Here is a 10,437-nt window from a genome sequence, read left to right on the forward strand (position 1 = left end):
TCCGCCACTGACAACAAAACATAGTAGATACGCACACCGAATTTTGTTCTAATATAGAGGACCATTAGACCCATCTATGGTCTGTAATACAGGTTTCTACCAGCAAATGCATAGAAGTTATCCGCGCGGGAAATTTTTCGTATTGTCACAAATTGCCCCGGTCTCTCCTACTACTTGATTGATTTAAATAAAACTTTGAGAAAAGTATTTATGTCATAAAAGAGATATTTTGTGATAACTTTTCCATTGTTTCTTTCGCCATAAATACATAAACGGAACGCATTGCCAACTTACCCCCTGTGCCAATGAGATCCGGTCTCCCCTAAGTTAGAGTGAGACAAGTATATTTTGTTTACTCTAACTTATTGCACGAATGTGCATCAGTTCAGGAATTTCTTCGAAAAAGAATAGACGCCATAGATGGTATATGCCGAGGTATATGCATAAAGCTTCTACAACATTCTCACGCATGTTTCAAAGACATAAACACATTCAAAAGACGTGAAAAGTATAAATTTTACTTTGTCATTAAAAAAAACGTTTCTATAATAGTCTTTTAAACGTTATTTTATCTGTAAAGAAACGTTCCATCGAACGTTTTTCGAATGGACATTTTTACTCATGAGAAACGTTTCTAGAAATCGGTTTTATAAAACGTTTCGGAAAAACGCTTATAAAACATTTTTGAAACGTGTATGTGCTACCTGGGTTACAAGTACGTACAATGCTTTTTATCTTAATTTTGTATTTGTAAATTTGCGTTTTATTTTTAACTAACATCTTATCGTGCTTGGCCATTGACCTTATCTTAAGTAATCTATATCTTATATATCTTAAGTATATATCTTAATTAATCTATATATATGTTCTATATAAGTAGTTTATAATATTATATAACTATATAGTGTCCAACCGAACCTTCGGCTTCGGCTTCGGCTTCGGCCAAAAATTGACCTTCGGTCGGACTCTAATCATAATACTATATTATAAAAATTTTTATATTGTTAAATGCATCGTAATATGTTTTTAATGTTTCAAATATTTTTATATAATCGTTATACATATATGTAAACCCAGTAAGCAAGAAACATTAAATTAACGTTTAGAAATATTGACTTTATGTGTATTTTTTAAACGTTTTTTAATAATATTATACACATATTTGAAAAATATTATTTCGTAATATGATTTTTCTGAATGTTGTTAAAATATTTTAAAAACGTTACAGAAAATATTTTTTAAATGTTACTCTGACATTTATTTGAGATCAATGCAACAGTCCAAAATTCCTTGTAATTTGGACTTGGAAATAACGTTGGTAGTATATTAATTTTCTGTTGTTAGAATGTTATTGTTTTATATTGTACGCAACACTCATCGCGACAGCCATGATGTACATTATCCTACGTACGATGCGTGAGTGCGTATTACGTGTGTGGATCGAGCAGTGCAGAGTGCTCTTTATTTACAGTATATTTATATATAAGTAAGTAACTATTATATATATATATATATATATATATATATATATATATATATATGACATTCCACGTCAAGTGGCCCCTCCCTCTGTCCAAAAATTGAAGCGACTTTAAATATTGAGTTTGGGCTTAAAATGTTCGTATAAGCGAGGGCTTTCGAAATTTGAGTGGCCTTTTTGACAAACTCCATAACCCCATAACCCCATAAGCAAAATAACCCAAAAACCTGATGAAGTGATCTTACAATATGATTTATACGACTTGTCTCATCTCAATAATCGCTTTAATTAAGCTGTTTGGCCCTAAAACCCTCATAAACTATTAACCCCATAACCCCTTGATCTTATAACCCTCAAAACCCCATAACCCCATAACCATATATAGCCCCATAAGCTTCTAAACCCCTATAATCGAAACCATCGCACTTTGATTATTATCTTTCTATGCTTCCATAATCCTGTAATCCCATAACCCCTTGACCCTAAAACACCAAAACCCCATAACCCCATTCTAGAATATGCCCAATTACAAATTTGAATACGCATCATGTCTTACCTGCACAATGTCACGACTCATTCCAAAAACTGCATTACCATGTCGTCAGTATCCAAAAACTCCATAAAAATCATAACTTAATGAGTCTGACCTTGTAATCCATTCAAAATTAGTGTTTTCTCAAAATTTGTACTGGGATGACTGGTACCTCCACGTGGTCAGGATGGGTAACGCTAAAACCAGTACAAATTTTGAGAAAACACTAATTTTGAATAGATTACAAGGTCAGACTCATTAAGTTATGATTTTTATAGAGTTTTTGGATACTGACGACATGGTAATGCAGTTTTTGGAATGAGTTGTGACATTGTGCAGGTAAGACATGATGCGTATTCAAATTTGTAATTGGGCATATTCTAGAATGGGGTTATGGGGTTATGGGGTTTGGTGTTTTAGGGTCAAGGGGTTATGGGATTACAGGATTACGGAGGTATAGAAAGATAATCAAAGTGCGATGGTTTCGATTATAGGGGTTTAGAAGCTTATGGGGCTATATATGATTATGGGGTTATGGGGTTTTGAGGGTTATAAGATCAAGGGGTCATGGGGTTAATAGTTTATGAGGGTTTTAGGGCCAAACAGCTAAATTAAAGCGATTATTGAGATGAGACAAGTCGTATAAATCATATTGTAAGATCACTTCATCAGGTTTTTGGGTTATTTTGCTTATGGGGTCATGGGGTTATGGAGTTTGTCAAAAAAGCCACTCAAATTTCGAAAGCCCTCGCTTATACGAACATTTTAAGCCCAAACTCAATATTTAAAGTCGCTTCAATTTTTGGACAGAGAGAGGGGCCACTTGACGTGGAATGTCACATATATATTTTAAAAGTTGTATATTAATAATAAGAACTCAATTAACCATACGTGCTATGAATAGTAGCTGATGATTATGATGATTTATAACCTATAATTTATGTTAATTACAAATAACGTTCTTTGGGTATCAGTATAGAAGCTATAGTGGAATTATTTGCTATTTTCTTGCATTTACTGCCGATTATTTTCAGCTGTTTGAGCGCGTCGAGATCATGAGCAGACGCACGCTTGTCGCGACAGCCAATCGGAAGCAGTAATAGTTCTGGAGACTGTAGTCGCATTATCTTACATACGTATGATGCGTGAATGTGTCATATATACGTACGTTTGTGCTTGTGCTGTCGAGCGCTTTTAATTGTATACAACATTTTTATATGGGTAAGTAATTATTATATTCTAAAACTTTTGCATATTAATGATAAGAACTCAATTATCTATATGTGCTGTAAATAGGTAGCTGGTGATTCAAGATCTATTTTTCGACCTATATAAGAGAGAGATTTGCAGAAGAAAAGAAATATACCAAAGTATTAAGGATCGAACATATTCTTGATGTAATTCATGCAAGTTGTAAGTAAAGCTGCTTATCACAATTATAATTAATTCTATAAACATTTACAAATAACATTTCCGGTTAGTAGTTACATAATCGTAGTAGATATAAATTTACACAATAAAATCAGACTTTAAAAATTTAAGAATTAAGAGAAAAGACTGTAAGAGATATCTCCTCTCCCTCCCTCTCTCTCTCTCCCTCCCTTTTCTCTCCCTCTTTCTCCCTTTCTCTCCAAGAGTAGTAAATATAATATTTGCAATTTAGAGTCGACAAAGAGATCACCAGTAGTGCGATTCTGTAACTCGTTATGCGTCGTTATGTGCTCATAACGACAGTTGCGCAGCTTTTTTCACATATAGTATACCTGCGCAACGACAACATAACGATACCGACACTGTCGTTAAGAGTTACAGAATAGGGGTACAGGACTTGTAATTTTTACCGATTTTTTGGTATTATTTTCAATGTAGTGCCTATAGCAAAGATAGTAATTGCGCATTATCTGTATCTACTACCCAATCAGCAGACAATGTTTTTTAAATGTGTTTTTAATATTTATTTTTTATTAATTATACATTTATACAATCCATTGTAAAAATAATATTTATTTAATGTTTATTAAATATTTAATTCACATTGATTATTTATTTGAAGTAATAATTTAGAAAAAATATTTATTAAACGTTTATTTAACGTTTATTTAATATTTGTTTTACATTAGTAAGTTATTTGCAATAATAAGTTAAAAAAACATTTATTTAACATTTATTCGACATTAATTTAATATTTATTTTATATTAATTATACATTTGCAATAATGATTTTAAAAAACATTTATTTAATATTTATTCGACATTAATTTAATATTTATGTTACATTAATTATTTATTTGCAATAATGATTTGAAAAAACATTTATTTAATATTTATTCGACATTAATTTAATATTTATTTTACATTACTTATTTACTTGCAATAATGATTTGAAAAAAACATTTACTTAATATTTATTCGACATTAATTTAATATTTATTTTACATTACTCATTTATTTGCAATAATAATTTAAAAAAATATTTATTTAATACTTATTCGACATTATTTTAATTCTTCGAGTGGGTGTCGACCACCCAAACAAAAATTTAGGCCCGATATTTTTAAGATAGGCTTTAATAAATCAATGCCCCTCCACCTAGGATCCCTATGTTTGAGTCCTTCTCTCGAAGATGCGTACAGAAAGGCTTTAAGCCATATGTCAGTTATGTTTGGTAAACATTTGAAAATTATTATAGGTTAAATTGTGACCACCCGGGGTGTGATATCGATCGGTGTATATTTCTTATTGCAACCAAAAATTACAACATTTTTATTCATCGAGCATATATATATTTCGGGTTCTGCATATTTTATTTGAACAATACCCTTTTAAGATGTTTCATGAATTTTTACGTGTACAATGTACATAATTAAATTGGAGATATGAGATTGAATCCATCTGGGTGTCGACTAACCAGTGTGGTCGAGGCGTATTAAAAAAAGAGATGTGGCCTTGGGAGGGTTAATATTTATTTTACATTAATTATTTATTTGCAATAATGAATTGAAAAAACATTTATTTAACATCTATTCGACATTATTTTAATATTTATTTTACATTAACTGTTTATTTGGCATAATGATTTAAAAAAACATTTATTTAACATTTATTCGACATTATTTTAATATTTATTTTACATTAATTATTTATTTACTGTAATAATTTGAAAAAAACATTTATGTAACGATTATTCGACATTAATTTAATATTCATTTTACATTAATTATTCATTTGCAATAATGATTTGAAACATCGTTTATTTAACATTTATTCGACAGTAATGTAATATTTATTTTACATTAATTATTTATTTGCAATAATAAATTGAAAAAACATTTATTTAACATCTATTCGACATTATTTTAATATTTATTTTACATTAACTGTTTATTTGGCATAATGATTTAAAAAAACATTTATTTAACATTTATTCGACATTATTTTAATATTTATTTTACATTAATTATTTATTTACTGTAATAATTTGAAAAAAACATTTATGTAACGATTATTCGACATTAATTTAATATTCATTTTACATTAATTATTCATTTGCAATAATGATTTGAAACATCGTTTATTTAACATTTATTCGACAGTAATGTAATATTTATTTTACATTAATTATTTATTTGCAATAATGAATTGAAAAAACGTTTATTAAACATTTATTCGACATTAATTAAATATTTATTTTACATTAGGGGAGACCGGGGCCTAACCGTCGCCGGGGTTAAACCGTCAAATCAAATATCTCGGAACTTGTATATTGTGCGAATTCGCTATTAACATTGTAAATGCTGCTTATGGTACCCATGTGACCAACGGAGTTTCGGCAGGTTACCTGCCGTGTTATGATTTTTACGAGGGCAAACGTGTTTTCGGAAGGTGAAAGTTACATTTTCTGCGCGTGGAAATTTTGTAATATCTGCAATAATATTTGCTCTCCAAATCTCGAGGTACGTGATTATAAAGAGTAATGCATGCTGAACACGAATCCAGTGTAGTTTTTTCATTATCGTTGATGTCTAATATTTCGTGGGCGATCAAACCTGAAACTTGTGTTTGGGGTTAATCCGTCAGTAAGCAGTCCGGGTGCATTTTCAAGGCATTTTCGGGCATTTCCAGGCTCACTGCATATGGAATATGGATGAGACGGGAATTACAACCGTTCAGACACGGAATAAAGTCATCGGACGTCGAGGAGTGAAACAAGTCGGGCGAGTGACTTCTGCGGAAAGAGGAACCCTCGTAACTATTTTTTAATAATGTTTCGCATAAAAATTTTAAATAAATTTTTATATTTTTCTCTTAAAAAACAATTATTAAGATGTATCCTATCATTTTTCAGGATTAGATGTACGTATATGTATTGAAAATGCAGTGTGACGGTTAAACCCCGGCATTTTTGAGATTTCAATTTTTCCACCGTTGTCGTTTTTACTCTATACCGGTTAAACAAAACGACGTAAATACAAAATTTCCTATATAAATTTTGTAGCTAAAGGTTCACTCTTTACAGTGGTATACCAAATTTAACTAAAATTATTTATTTTCTTGTTAAAAATCGGCACCGAAAAAAAACTGACGGTTAGACCCCGGTCTCCCCTACTTGTTTATTTGCACTAATGATTTGAAAAAACATTTACTTAACATTTATTTAACATTATTTTAATATTTATTTTACATTAATTATTTATTTGCTATATCGTTTCATTCAGATGGCGCGACGCGTGAGTCGCCACTCTCAAAGCGCCCCCACCTCCTTCCTCGCTCTCGTTCATGGCCGCGCTTGCTGCGTTTCTTCGGACGAGTTTTCCTTTTTTTCGTAAGTGATTGAGCTAAGCGGCACGTATTCTGGAGACCAACCGAGCGAGATTTGACTTCCCAGGGAGAACTCACCGCCAGGAAAAGGAGAGCTGCGACAGCTCGCGTCCGAGAGGGAAGATTGAGGCGAGGAGTCCGGTCCAGCGAGCAGGGCCCTTCCAATATTCTCATTTGGGACGCCATATTGGATAAAAAAACATTTTAGAACACGTTAAAATAGATGTTTTTGTAACATAAAAAAAACATTTTCTCAAACGTTAAAATAAACATTTTCAAACATAAAAAAATGTCTTTTTAAACGTTAAAATAAACATTTTTTAAACATTAAAAAAATATTTTTCTTAAACGTTAAAATAAACGTTTTTAAACATTAAAAAATGTTTTTTTAAATGTTAAAATAAATATTTTTTCAATGAAAAAAAGGTGTGTTAACTCATGATTTTTAACATTTTTAAAAATGTTTTCAAAAATGTTTTCCAAATGTTTTTAAAAATATTTTTAAAAACATTTCTTTGCTGATTGGGTATGTTTATAGTTATTTTGATTGTGGCGTAACATATGCATATATTTTTTGTTTATGACAATTTATTAGATAAAAAAATAGATGAAAAACTCTAAAAGTGTCAGTAACATACAGACAAAATCATCCAAACGTCATATCAAATAAGTACTAACGCATTCACACTACATTGTTCAAGTCTTTTATGCATATAGATCTTTTATATATAAATGTGTGTTGCTTTGTTTTACCATATTTAGCAGAAAGCTTAAGTATTTATATATAAAAATCTTTTTGCAAACTTTTCATATATTTTTAAGCTTTTAAATTTAATTGAAATGGTACAGTAATATTTTTTTACAATTTTCTTTAACAGAGCAAACATACTGATAATATATAAAAGTTGTACAATTTTTGTAACAGATAAATATTTACACTGACAGCTCGAGATCTTTACTTTGAAATTTTTTAATCATTTTTGTGATATATTGAGCAAATGCTCTAATTGATTTACACCTATTTTTATTATGTAAAAGCATTTATAATTCTATGCAACCAATACGATATATGTAAACTTTCTAAAAGAAGGTAGAATTTTGTCGGTAAAATTTTTAAATATGGTATGTCCTTCAAAAATCAAAATGTATTTGTATTAATCTCTATAATGTATTCACCTGTATGTTTTATGTATAAAACGATTAAATAGAATCTTGAGGAGGAGCACCCAATACGTCCAAAACCAAAAATGGTTACTTTGACTCTTAATCTTACAAACTTATATCTATAATATATGTCCTTTAATATGTTCTATAATATCTTATAATATGTGTTATTATATTTTAAAAGTCTTCTGAATTATTTTCCTTGCAATTTATAATAATAAACTGCATTATATAGAATTACAAGTATAAATTTTTCAGGTGAACAAGGTTATGTTAATTGGAGGGAAACATGAAAAGGATTTTATTAGAAGAAGTTTGAGTGCTACATTTTCTGATGACTTAGCCTCCATGTGTTCAGAGACTGGCCAAAAAAATAATTATAAAATTGGAGATACGCACACAATTCTGAGCATTAAAAGTAAGTAATTTTTTAAGAGATCTATATATTACTTGCAGTATTAAATGCTATGTTTTATGTCTCAAAATTTATTAAAATTGTCTCCTATTTTTTTGTGGCAATCATCGTTAAAAAGCAGGACACACATACACGTTAAAAATTCTTACGAAATAAAGAAAAATATATATCCATAAACTAATACTTTTGATCGATTTAGTATATATGTAAACTATTCCGGAAACTTTTGTGTTATTTCAATAATTATCATAAGTTTTAATTGCCGTTAAATTAACATTATTTATTTCTTTCATCTAACAATAAACTGTATTGAATTTTTCTTATTTCAGAAGCTTTTAGAGCAATATTCCCTCGGAATACAAAAAAAGATTTTGAACACTGTGTAATGGAGTGGTTCAGATTCGCAAACGTCCGTAAGGAAAGAAAAAAACATTAAAAAGGTAATGTAATGTATTTCGGTATATACTCTCCGTAAAATAAAATCATTATAGTTTGCCGCGTTATAATTTATAAGTAACTTTTTCACTAATTTAATTCTACTTTTATTTCTCAGGAAGTGATAAATATATTATCTTACTTTATTATTATAGTAACAAAAGGGTCTTAGGTTTGATCTCGACTCAGTCTGCATCCCGCATATACAGTCCTCGTTTAACTTGTTTCCCTGTAAGGGGTTGATTAAGAGGAAGTAAATGGTTTAAGGATTCGTGGTTTAAGAATCCAAAAGTTTAAGGATTAAAAGACCTGTATGTGGTTTAATAATCCGTTTTAGAAAGTTTGTAGAATGAAAGAAAAATACATAGGTCTAGGCGATAGTAAAAAGAAAGTTTTTATACATTAGAAATATTGATTTGTGCTATATGATCTAAAAGGATAAGGTCGAAGGCACTAACACCCTCATTCGAGGGGACACATTTCAAATAAAAAAGGAAGATTTTGATAAAATTATTTGGCTTGACATTTTTTCTCAGTATCACGTTTAGTTTTTATTCAAGGAAGGATCAACGACGAGATGTGAGACCACATCTGATCTTGCCTTAAAATGCATTTTTTCCTGGATTTGAGACAGAAATCTGATTTTTTTTATTTGAAAGATAAGTTTTATCCCAAAACCTTCCGCTAGGATCAGTGTTCTTCACTAAAGATATTATTGTGATAAACTGAAAACTGTAATATATGGTATATATTATTTTTATATAAATAAAACTTTTTTTATGATAATTAGTGAATTATTCCCCAATGCAGATTAGTATATAACAGGCCTGGGCAACTTCGAGCTCCGGAGCCACGACACTCCCCTACTTTCCGTGGATAGAAAAGAAGTGTCGTGGTTCTGGAGCTCAAAGTTGTCCAAGCCTGGTCTATAAAAGCAATCTAAATATTAATTAGACAATAAATATTGAGATATTTTATTACTATTGCATATTTATTGAAAACATGTTGCCTGTAATAGAAATAAAACATCAATAAGAACTTTAAATAAATGTTAGAATTAATATTACGGTAATCTTAATATAATATTGTAATAAAGTTGATAGTACGTTTAAAGGACCCCGCACTAAACCACGTGATTTTGGGCCCCGGTGAAAATGGCTGAATTTTTAATATGTTGTACTTTTTGAGTCACTGAACAAATATTTCTTCAGGCAAAATGTCAAAAAATGGACTGTTTCAGCGTTTCAACCCTTAGAAGCTTGAGGTCAGACCAGCAAAGATATCACTTTCGGATCAATGCGGTTACTGTTATAAGGGAACAATATGAATTTTTGGTGAACAAAATAATTAAAAAATAATTTGTTTATGATAGTATTGTTTAAACAATATGATAGTATTGTTTGAACAATTTGAAAACGTCATTGTTTACAGGAACGATTCGGGGTGCTTTCTGTACGTGAGTCCCATTGCCTCTCACGATTCGGGGTGCTTTCTGTACGTGAGTCCCCTTGCCCCTCACGATTCGGGGTGCTTTCCGTACGTGAGTCCCCTTGCCTCTCACGATTCGGGGTGTTTTTTGTACATGAGTCCCCT

General features: G+C 30.4%; 1 long non-coding RNA gene across 1 annotated transcript; it reads left to right on the plus strand.

Moving 5' to 3' along the window:
• Nucleotides 1–7,352: 7,352 nt before the first annotated feature.
• Nucleotides 7,353–10,057, plus strand: LOC139786520 (uncharacterized). Its single transcript, XR_011722327.1, has 3 exons — nucleotides 7,353–8,412; nucleotides 8,739–8,849; nucleotides 8,963–10,057. It is a non-coding gene; the product is annotated as an uncharacterized lncRNA (long non-coding RNA).
• Nucleotides 10,058–10,437: the final 380 nt, after the last annotated feature.

Source organism: Temnothorax nylanderi, unplaced genomic scaffold (genome assembly GCF_030848795.1).
Source record: "Temnothorax nylanderi isolate EJ_2023f unplaced genomic scaffold, tnyl_v1.0 TNYL_tig1062_pilon, whole genome shotgun sequence".
NCBI classification, from domain to species: Eukaryota; Metazoa; Arthropoda; class Insecta; order Hymenoptera; family Formicidae; genus Temnothorax; species Temnothorax nylanderi.